An 11,325-nucleotide genomic window follows, 5' to 3' on the forward strand; every position below is an offset into this window, starting at 1 on the left:
AAATAGTACTGTTGCAACAAATGTACCCAGATGGGGCCCTAGAAGGGATGGAGAGCATGGGAAGCTCCCAGCTCAACTTCCTGCCTCCTCCGTTCAGCATCTTCTTGGCCCAAACCTAGGATAAGCAGTCTGCCAGAAATAATCCTTAGGTTTAAGGAGGGGATAGAGGCTCCATCTTGAACATCCCTGATTATAGTCATCAATGGGTGTATATTTTGAATAACACTGGATATGTGATGCTTTCCTAAACAAAATGAAAGTTTATGTAGTCCAAAAAATAGGCTTAAAAATATACCCTCTGGGTTTTTTGTAGCTGCTTCTCTACTCCAACTTCCCCCCATGCATCCTGATCTGCTGCAGCAACCTGAAAGGTGGATGAAGTTTTACAAATGACTCCTATAAATTCTTTCCCCCACCAGTGTGTCCACAAGAGGGCTCATAAGGCATTCTGCCCATCAAGGGAGGATGTGGAAAATGTAGAAGAGGAATGGGCAATCACCAGGAGCCAGCATAGGTTCCTTAATATCAAGTTATCCCAGTTGAAACTCATTTTTCATTGAAATTATTTCTACATTGTAAGTGAAGTATATCTAGAAGACAGCAAAAGATCCTGTAAACTTCCTTATGACAAAAATGAGGGGAAAAAATGAGCTGAATCCAATACATTTGGAGAGATAGATACCAAAAGAAGGATGTTTCAGGAAGAAAGCTAAAGTATTCTGTCCTTTTTCACATTTTAATTAAAACTTGAAAAAATATAGAAGGCATGTCTTTCAAGCTTTGTCCAGTAAACATTTAACTGTGTATGCTCTAGGTGCCAGGCCATATGCCAGGATTTGGGGATAGCAACATGGGTGATACAGAAAGCCTGACCTCCAGAAGCCTAGATTGGGACTCATTAATTACGCTGATGGTAGAAAGCCAGGAGAGCTAAAGTTTGGAAAGTAGAATCATAAGCAAAAACCATGAAGACACTCATTAGTCTAAATTTAGCAAGGGTATATGTGAAGTTCTGAACTAAGGATCAAAATGTATAATAAGTGAGCAAAGCCATTACAGAATGGAAAGATATAGCTTAGCAACTGTATCATGAAAAAGACTTAATGGTTTGTGATGACCAGGATAGGTGACAATGTGATGTAGCTCCCCCAAACAGCCAGGGCAATGCTGGGGTGCATCACATAAATATACTGATCCTGAACAAATTGGCAACCACCCCTTTCTATTCTGAAAAGTTTTTACTGATATCAGAACATTGCATTCTGCACTGGACACGACATATTAGTCAGGCCATAGACAAACTCTAACACATTCACAAGAGATCCACTCAGATGGTGATGGGTTAGAAACTAGAAACTATTCACCAGCAAGCACCAGTCTGTTGAGTACCTACTTTGTTTCAGTCACTGATTTTGGCACTGGGGCTAAATGATGGACAAAACACACACGGTCCCTGTTCACATGGAGACAACTGTTTAATGAAGACTGAAGATAAACAAATAGTTGATAAAATAACTTTGCATAGCAATAGGTGCTACTTTACAAACTACCCAAACCATGTCCCAGGAAGCACATTGGAAGGGAACTAGAGACATGAACTGGAGAGAGGAAGATGAAAGAGACACGCAAACGGCTTATTAAAATATGAGGAGGGATTTTCTGTAGGAGTGAGACTAAATATACTCCATAAGGACCTGATGAATAGAACCATGGCCAGTGAGAGACATGACAGAATTGACCCAACATGAGACCAGACTTCCTATTAATCTGGTGGAGATGAAGGATACCTTAGAAAAAGAAATGTTCTTCACCAACCCACTTACCAAAGCAGAAACTTCACAACCCCGGTTGTGCAGGAGTGGGAGGCCCATGCTGGTGGGTCCTCCAGTACTTTATAGGTGCCTCTGTTAGCATTTCTCACTCAGCCCACTTCTCCATCCCTCAGTAGCTTCATTAACTTCACTGAAACCATCCTTTCCAGCCTGTACAGCCTCACCTTAGGTTCTCATCACTTTTGCCTGGTTTCTTAGTCAGAAAACATTCAGTTACAAGTAACAAAAAACTAACTCAAGCTTGCTCAAGCAAAAAGGAAGGTCTTGGTACATGTACCTGGAAAGTCCATTGGTAATTGGTTTCAGACACAGCTGGATCTAGGTCCTAGATTGCAGGGGCTCAAAAAATATCAATAAAGCTCTGTTTCCCCATCTTTCAGTGCATTTCCCTCTAAGTATTGGCTTAATGATCAGACAGCCCTTGCCATGTAGCAGGAAAGATGGCCTCTGGAAGCCAAAAGCTACCTCCCTTCGTCTTGAAGGGAAAAAAAAAGAATCCTGTTTCCAGAAGTTGTATGTGAAATTACATGGGAGAAGTCTGGTTAGTACTGCTTGGATTATGTGTCCACTCCTGGACCAATCTCAGTGAACTGGGGATAGGGTACCATAATGGGCTGGGTTTGGGTCACTTCTGAGTGGGTGGGCTTGGGGTTGAGGGCAAGACAATTCTCTTCCAAAAAGCAGATGCTAGACTGCTAAAAAAAGCTAATAGATGTCTTCTATAGTCACACTATTTCAATAACTTCGATTGCCCCATGTCTTCCCCAATTCATGCTTTTCTTTGCTGGAAAAATAATCTTCCTAAATGGCAATTATAATTCTCTGCCTTTTCCCCTTAAAACCTTAAGTGGCTCCTGCTTACCTGCAAAATAAAGTCAAAACTCATTAGAATCTGGACCCTTACCTACCTCTCAGTATTGTTTCTCCCTAGTCTGTTTTCATGGCCAAAGCTCCAGCCATTCTGAATTGCTTGCAATTCCCAAAACACACTGGATCATCTCATGCCTTCACTCTTTACTCATGTGTCCCTTCTACCCTCTTCCTCCAATCCCACTAATTTCCTTTCAAATTTAAGCTAAGTGTTACCTCCTCTCCAAGCCTGTCCTGCTCTCCCTCAGGTGGGATTTATCCACTTGGGCCCTGTGCACACCTCTCTTTAGCTTATGCATTTTGCATGCCATGTCCCTATCTAATAACCTGTGGGCTGCTAGAGGACAGGAATCAAGCCTCATTCATCCTTGTGTTTCTGGTAATTGCCTGGCAGATAATAGGTACCTAATAAACACTTCTGAGAGAGAGCTAAAGTGGGGAAGGCAGAAAGGAATAAAAGGAGGGAAGGAAAAGGACAGATTCCCCAGGGCCTGGCTTTTCCTCTCAGATAATAAATAAATTTTGAAAATTACATTCTGGGTAAAAGGTCCCGACTTTGTTGTCTAAATCGAAATAATGAATAATAGTTAGAATTTCAGGCTCAGTCATGGTGGAAGGTAGATGCAGGGAACATGGGAAGAGGGGACAAAAAGGCTTGGTGGTTTTTTCTGGTGTGGACCAGGGTAGACCAGCCCTTTGTCCCACTATGCACAGAGTAAGCTGGGTCACAGGGACGCGGAGAGCCATCTTTGGTAATGCACTGTGGCTGCCCGGTTTCTGGCTCACTTCCAACTGGGCAGTCATGTGGAGCAATGAAAGTAAGTGGAGAATTAAAAAGGTGACCTAATTCTCTGCTGAAAGCATTTCCAATCATAGGTTGAGTGTATTTTAATTATACCTGGACACAGGAGCCCTCACCCAGACATGACTGAAGTCCCGAGTGGACTGTCGCTGTGGCTGTAAAGATTTGTCTAAGCTCGTGGTTATCTCAAGAGCCTGACATCACACTGATCATTAAGCAACAGTGCGGAGGCGCAGCTGGGCGTTACCATGGCAACCTGCTCTGAGTTCGCCTGCAGAGCTTGGTAACAAGAGCATTTTATTATGGGTCATTAAGGGCAAAAGGCTTCATTTACATTATTTCCTGTAAAATCCTATTATTTCAGGTGTTACACTCCATCTCCATCTATGCAGCTCTTCCAGAAGAAATCATAAATGTGGGTTATTAGGTGGAGAAACAATAACAAGCTTCAGGTAAACTGTAAACCACAGTGTTCTGTAGACGAGAAAGCATTTTGCCCTAGGGATGTGGGCTACAGAGGCATCCAGTGTTCTCTGGAGGCAGAATTCTTACTCTGAAAAGTGAAAGGTCTTTCTTTTTATTGTCTGTTCCGCCTGGCCTGAGTCATGCTTTAGACCGCCATTGGCAAAGATTCTTGGGTCCTTAAATCTTCTAAATAAGTATCGACAAATCTGGCCCAGCTGGTTTTCCTTTCTATTCTATTTTATTGTGGTAAGGAAACTTAACGTGAGATCTACCTTTGTAACCAATTTGTAAGTGTGCAGTACAGTATAGGCACAATGTTGTACGGTGGATCTCTAGAGTCTATGCCTTTTGCTTGACTGAAACCCTGCACCCTTTGATTAGTCACTCCCCATTTCCCCTCCCCCGACCCCTGGCAACCACCTTTCCACTCTTTGATTCCATGAATTTGAAGATTTTAGATACATCGTATAAGTGGAACCAGGCAGTATTTGTTTTTTTGTGACTTGGCCTGTTTCTTATCCTCGTCAGCTGCTGAGTCTCAGGGGTCTTATGCTCCAGAGTAACCTTTCCTTCTCAGCTGTACCAAGTCAAGAAAATGGTAGCTTCTATCAGCGTGATAGTGGATAAAAGGTTTAGAAGGCAGCGAGCTTCTCCCTTGTTTATGTGTGCTTGGGAGGAAGGAAATTAGGCGTTCAATCCTAGCCAGTGTTTTTCTCATAGCCCAAGGCCCAAGCTAGCATTGGAGACTGACCTGGAGCTGATGGACAGTGACTGCCTCTGAACTATGACAGCACTAAGTCTACTTGGAGAAGGGACCTTAGAAGGTCATTCATTCACTCACAGCTCCATCTGCTGCCTATAATTCAGGATATCAATTCTACAGAGGCAATACCACAAAATACCACAGAATATGCTCTAGCTTACAAATCTCTGTGACCTAACAATAGTTAATTTAGGCTTTTCGGACTGCTCATAAGTGCTGTCATGATCGAGAAGACTCTACAGGTCTTGCGCCCCAGGATGACAATTGAGAACTAGAGATAAACAGCAAAGGGTCTGATTCTTAAATTTTCTAAGTTAATTTAGTGTGGTCAGGAATATGTGGAATGCGTCCCTGTTCAGGAAAACACCTACCTAAATGAGTGGAACAATGGGCATGTCACTGAATTAGTTCACGATGTCACTGGCATTTTATACCATACTCCAAGGACAGCGGTAATCGACTTCAGATGACCTAAAGTGAAGCAGCGGCCAGTAAGTGGATGGTAGCCAACGCTTCACTTATAAAGAAGAGGCTGCAGAACTGCAGGATCATATTTTTTTAAGAAAACAAAAAACGGTTCATCCTCTTAATGTTCACTAGAACTGTTAAAGCTAGAAAAAGTAGAATTTTTGTGTCAAATTCTAATCTTTTAACTATAGAATTAAGGTATCTCTAATATGAACAGTGCCATCTCTTCTATTAATGTTGAGTTACACAGGCAGGAAACAGGTGAATTAAGACAATTTCGTGAATGTTCCTGTGTGTATTTCCTGGTGTGATAGAAGGCCCAGAGAGGCGAGTTTAGTTCAGACTTCCTGGTGAGTCGTGTAAGCGGACACACAGGATCTCCAGTATACCTTCAAGTCCAGAAGATACTACTTAAGCGTTGTGACAAATAAATATTTTACAAGTTGCTTTTCTCACCCCAGAAAAGGGGATAAGTCTAGATTAGATTTGGAAAATGAAGCTATCCTACAGATAGACAATATCAGATATGTAAACACATGCTCTATGTAGAATAGTGGTGAATATGAGTTTTATCTGGTGTTTTTATACCAGCAGGTACCTCCTGCTAAGAAGGGTTGCAGCTATATGATGTCAAACACCCCTTCAAAGGATTCCAATCCAGGAAGTGTCCTATGTTTGAGGACGTGAATCTTCCAGCTCCCTAAATCAATGAGCAGACAACTCATAGAGTTAAAGGGAGGCAGAGCTCTGAGCACAGGGGTTTCATAGTCAACTCCCAACAGCTCGATTAAAAGATTGGATTTAACCACAAATTATTGTCCCAAATCTCCTCCTTCACCTCTGGTATATTTACAGTTAACTGTCATAAAGGTGTAACAGATGAAGAACTGTTTTTCTGAGATAAAGATAACTGGAAAAGAATGGTACTTACACATAAAATTAATCCGTTGTAACCTACATTTTAAATTTCGTTCATCTAGAATACACGGGATAATTTTTTATGGACTACTAAAATAAAATTTGTATGTTTAAACATCCTAAGCAGAATATATACAGATCAGATCTGAGGAATGAAAATACATTAGACACAATAAGGACAAAGATACAGGAGAGAAAACTTTTAAAATAAAGCTCAATTCAATAAAATGGAAAGGTTTGAAAAATTTAGTGATGTTGTTTACTTCTAAGAGTGTTCTTTGTTGTTTATTCCTGGTTTCTAAATAGTAGAAGAATTAGTGATATGCATTACCAAAAATAGCAATGGATTAATACAGCGGCTTGAGCAAAATGAATTAATTTAATTAAGTTATCTATTACATCCTAAACCGTTAAAAATAAAAATAATCCTGCTCTGAATTAAAGGATTGAGCTGCCTGTGGGTGTGTCTCAGAGAAGATTCCTCTCTTTCACCTTGGTTCTCTTATTATTAGTTCTGAAGAAAATCATTATAACCACTTTTCCAGGTCTGTCTCTTCTCAGTTCCTGAAGAAATAATCACCTTATCTAGCTTTGAAAAGCTGTCATACTTGTCATTTAGCATTGGGCATATGAAAAACCAAAAAGTGCTATTGGAAATGAAATGTTTAGTTATTTCGATCTTTTGGCAAAGGTAAAACAGTTACGTGAATGATCTTTCATTCCTTTTTCCTTTTTAGAGTCATATTCATTTATGAGTGTAAATTTAAACTAACACTTGAATCTTGGTTTGACACTTCTTTTTTGCACTGCTTACTTCAAAACTCCTGACTCTATACCTCCTGCTGATACATGTGACTGAATAATGTGACCTGAGTGTGGGGCCTTTCATTCTTTGATTGGCTGCAATGGTCAAAAGTGTCAAAGCGGTCCACTTATAAGATATCTTTATAGGCTCACTGGGAATCAGCAACAGTGAGGCTTAAAGAGACCGTTTAAGTCATGACTGTCTCCAGTGTTGATTAACAAAGAGATCTATAATTAAAATTGAAGCCTGAATCTCAGGAGTTTTGAGGGCCTCACAAACATCATCTAATGACCTTCTGCAGCATCTTGATAGGATAGTAGGAAGCTGACATCCTGGCCCTGGAGCACAGATGGGGATGCGAAGCTGTTACAGTACTGTCATATTTATATTGGTACTGCATTAAGCCATATTCTTTTTTATTTCATTTTTAAGGACCTCAAGTGCGCAGGACTGAATTGATGATACTCATTAGCCCAAGGCACACTATTAGTATCCATCTGAGGAAGGTCCTTGATTTGTTTTATTACTTTACTCTTCATCTCCTATCTTCAATCCCATTGCCCTCCCCACTCCACAGGAAAAGTATGTGCTGTCCTTCCAGGTCCACCATATGTAAGCGTATGCATTTACAACCAAGCAACTTTGCCCCTGGAAATATACCCCACAGAAAAGCTTGTGAATATTCACAATGAACTATGCACCTGTTTGTTTATCATGGAGTTGTTTGGAAGTAGCAGAGAGATGGAAGCCACACGTGTCCATCACTAAGTGAGTAGATACATAAAATATGGCTTATATACATTACGGAATACCATGTAACAGTCAGAAGTAATGAATTAAATTCTCGTACAGTAACATGAAAAATGTGTGAAACAGAACAAGATCTAAAGCAGGCCATTTATGTAAAATTTTCAAACCATACACATAAAATAACACTAAGCATTTCTCACATACATATTTATCTCTCAATTTTAAGGGAAAAAATTGAAGTAGTTTATTAAGAACGAAGTGGGGGCTGGCCCCACGGCCAAGTGGTTATGTTCGTGCACTTCACTTTGGACCAGGATTTCGCCTGTTTACATGCAGGAACTCTGGCCCAAGGGTCGCCAGGCAGTTATAAAACCCCTCATCTCTGAGAGCTGTGCTCTTGGTGGAGTCAGGGTCCTTCATTAGGAATTTTCCCATAGCCAGTTTTCTCTGTTAGAATTCTATGCTCAGTTCTCAACTGTTAATTGTTTTTGTTTCCGAGATTCCAGGAAGTGGATATTAAAAGTAGAAGACATAGGGGCCAGTCCCATGGTATAGTGGTTAAATTCAGCATGTTCCACTTCAGAGGCCCTGGTTCTCAGGTTCGGATCCCTGGTCCAGATCTATACCACTCATCAGCCATGCTGTGGCGGCAACCCACGTACAAAATGGAAGAAGACTGGCACAGATGTTAGCTCAGGGCTAATCTTCCTCAGCAGAAAAAAAAGAAAGTAGAAGACACAAGCATAACAGACATTGATAGACACATTCTGCTTCTGACAAATGAATACGCTTACATCCAATTTATACTTTAGTGTTTCATTCGTTTGGTTAGCATGAGTTGATACCTAAGAAACTAATAAGCCTAGATGCACTGTTAAAATGTAGTTTCTGGACATTGGATGGTAAGAAAGTGATTCCACAATGTGATGGCTCATCTACTGTCACCACTATACCTGAAAACCCATCTTGACCCTACATGTTATTTCTCTTTAAACTCCATAGATTGTTCTCAGTAGATTATTAAGTTTCTGAGAGTATGTGTTCTGTTTCTTAGTAATATAAATTATTCTATAGTTGATCTTTAAAATATTAAAGAAAAATGTTAATTAACCAGAATACTCAATTAAATTTCCTCCCTAGAAGTTTTATGTGATGCTTCCAGGTTGTTAGAAATTAAACTTAACAATGATGAAATCCATTGTATACCAAAAAAGATGCAGAAAACCAGGCACCCACCTATCGCTGAGTTGACTCTCTATTTTCTTTGTAACTGCTTAATGGAAAACGTCTTTTGAGAACTCTAGCAGAAATGGCACAAAAGCTGCTTCTGGTCAATGAAAGAAGGAGGATAAAGACAAGCAGGGTGACACCAGTGACGTCACTGAATAATATAATGCTTAAGATTTTCACTTTTCTATTAAATATGTTCATATGCAATCCAGAGAAAGAAGTAGAAAATTCAACTAAGAAACCACAATACAAAGTAGTGTCAATAAAAAGTTGGTAATTTCATATGAATGCTCAAAAGCTAGAAAAGGAAACCTGGGGAGTGGGGTGGGATGGGAAATGAAATTAGTCTTAGAGGAACTTTGAGATTCATAGCTCCAGAAATAGAAAAAGAATTGAATACCAACGATAGGCGGCATATTTAGTACTTTCCATCTTTTGGAAATTTACTAGTACCTATTATAAAAATCCTTGTTTCCACTAAGAAGAATCTAATTTAAGAATTCCACATGGACTCCATTTCTTTATGGAGAGCAATGATTCTTTATGTTTTGGAGGTTATAAGCCTCTCTTAAAATTTGGTGAAAATTATGGACCATTTTTTTCCAAAATGCACATCCATGCACCGTTTTGCATTAAATTCCAAGGGTTTATAAATCTAAAACCTAGGACTGAGACTAGAAAGATCAAATTGATAGGAAACAGCAACTCAGTCTCAATTTCCTCTACTGATTCTTTTTATAGCGTTTTCTAAGAAACATCTTGACACTTACCATTTTCACAGGTGCTCACATATTATACAGAATGAAAACCAATCGTACTACTTCTGGCAAGGTCCAATTTTGACATAACTAGATTCTGTTTATTTTACTGGAGCTGTCATTGAATTCTGCAAATTGCAGACATCATAATGACACTTCCAGGAACTAGTGCCAAAGGACATAAAAAATATCTGGGCTAGTGATGCCTTGTGCCTGTGGAAGGGAGGTGATGTTAACTAACGGCTACTTCGAACTAATAGAAGAGAACTGAGAGTTCATCAAAGCTCATGACTTTGAAAAAGTAAATCTAGAAGAGTGCTCCAGTGATATCGTTGACACTCAATCAAAATATTCTCGTCTAACCCCTATGTCAGGGACATCATTAAGGTTTAGTGCAATCATGTCTTGAGATCAAATAGAGATATTATTCCCCAGGTGCACTGAATCAAACTGAGAACATTTATTAAGCAATGAGATCAGTTCCTTGTGAGCTGAGATGATCTAATGAGAAGCATTTATCCACTAGAAAAGCTTTAGACCCCAAAGTTGTACCTACTACTCACCTGAACATTCATCTCTGTTCCTCATGCTGTCACCAACCAAGGGTGAAACTGAGACCTAAGACAACATTAGATTCTCTTCGGTTAGCTCAGACACGACTAAAGAAGGATGTCATTTTGTATATTCAGATTTTTTTTTAGTTCCTACTGTGTGGGTGATATTATTTAAAGCAACGTGACAAATTTAAAGTAAAAGATAATGAGAAGCAGGAAAGTGTTGTGAGGAAGCCTGAAATATGAAATCAGAAAGACGGGGTTTGATCCCTGGCTCTGTCACTTAGTAACTGCGTGAACTTGCACAGTCTCTCTGGACCTCAATTTCTTCATCATGTAAAACGAAGATATAATGCTTATCTGTTAGGGATTTTCTGAGTTTTTGCATCAGTCACCACAATGAGGTATGCTCTTCTCTACAGTCTGAACATACTTTAACTTTTTATATTCACTATAGCAATCAATGTATGCAATTTAAAAACTTTAATATTACTACAAGGCTCAAAACAATACCAATGAGAAAACCTACAGTTTCCTCCCCAATTCCTGCTCCCCAGGGGTAACCACTGTCAACTCTTTTAATTATTTATTTTGCCTCTTATGTACATTTTAATAATATGCTTGTACCTATTTCTAGATGTTTTCCTACATTTAGATACTACATATTGAATTTCTATATTGGAAGATGAGAATTTACTTCTCTTACATCACTCTCAACACACACACTTTCCCCTCATTCATTCTCCCAAAATAGTTTTACCACAATTTATAATTAAATAAGTATTTATTGCTTGTATTATTACGGCCATAAAAATGTTCAGGGCTGAGCTGTGTAATCTGCTATGATTATACTCCTTTCTTAGGCAACTTTTCCCCCTCTCATGTGTTATTTTTATGTTTTCTACTTATTCTGTTTTCTACTTAGTTTTTATTAATTCCTTTCCCAAATCTTCACCTGAACTACAAATGGCCTTAATTGAGTGTTTGGTTGGATACATAATTTTTTAATTGTATGATTGGATCATAATAATTAGGCCCTTGAAAGGAGCCACAAAATAGAAGTTTGACATATAAAATAAGTTAAACCTTTTAGACTTCAAAGTTATTGTA

The sequence above is a fragment of the Equus caballus genome, chromosome 17 (assembly GCF_041296265.1).
Source record: "Equus caballus isolate H_3958 breed thoroughbred chromosome 17, TB-T2T, whole genome shotgun sequence".
Classification (NCBI taxonomy): domain Eukaryota; kingdom Metazoa; phylum Chordata; class Mammalia; order Perissodactyla; family Equidae; genus Equus; species Equus caballus.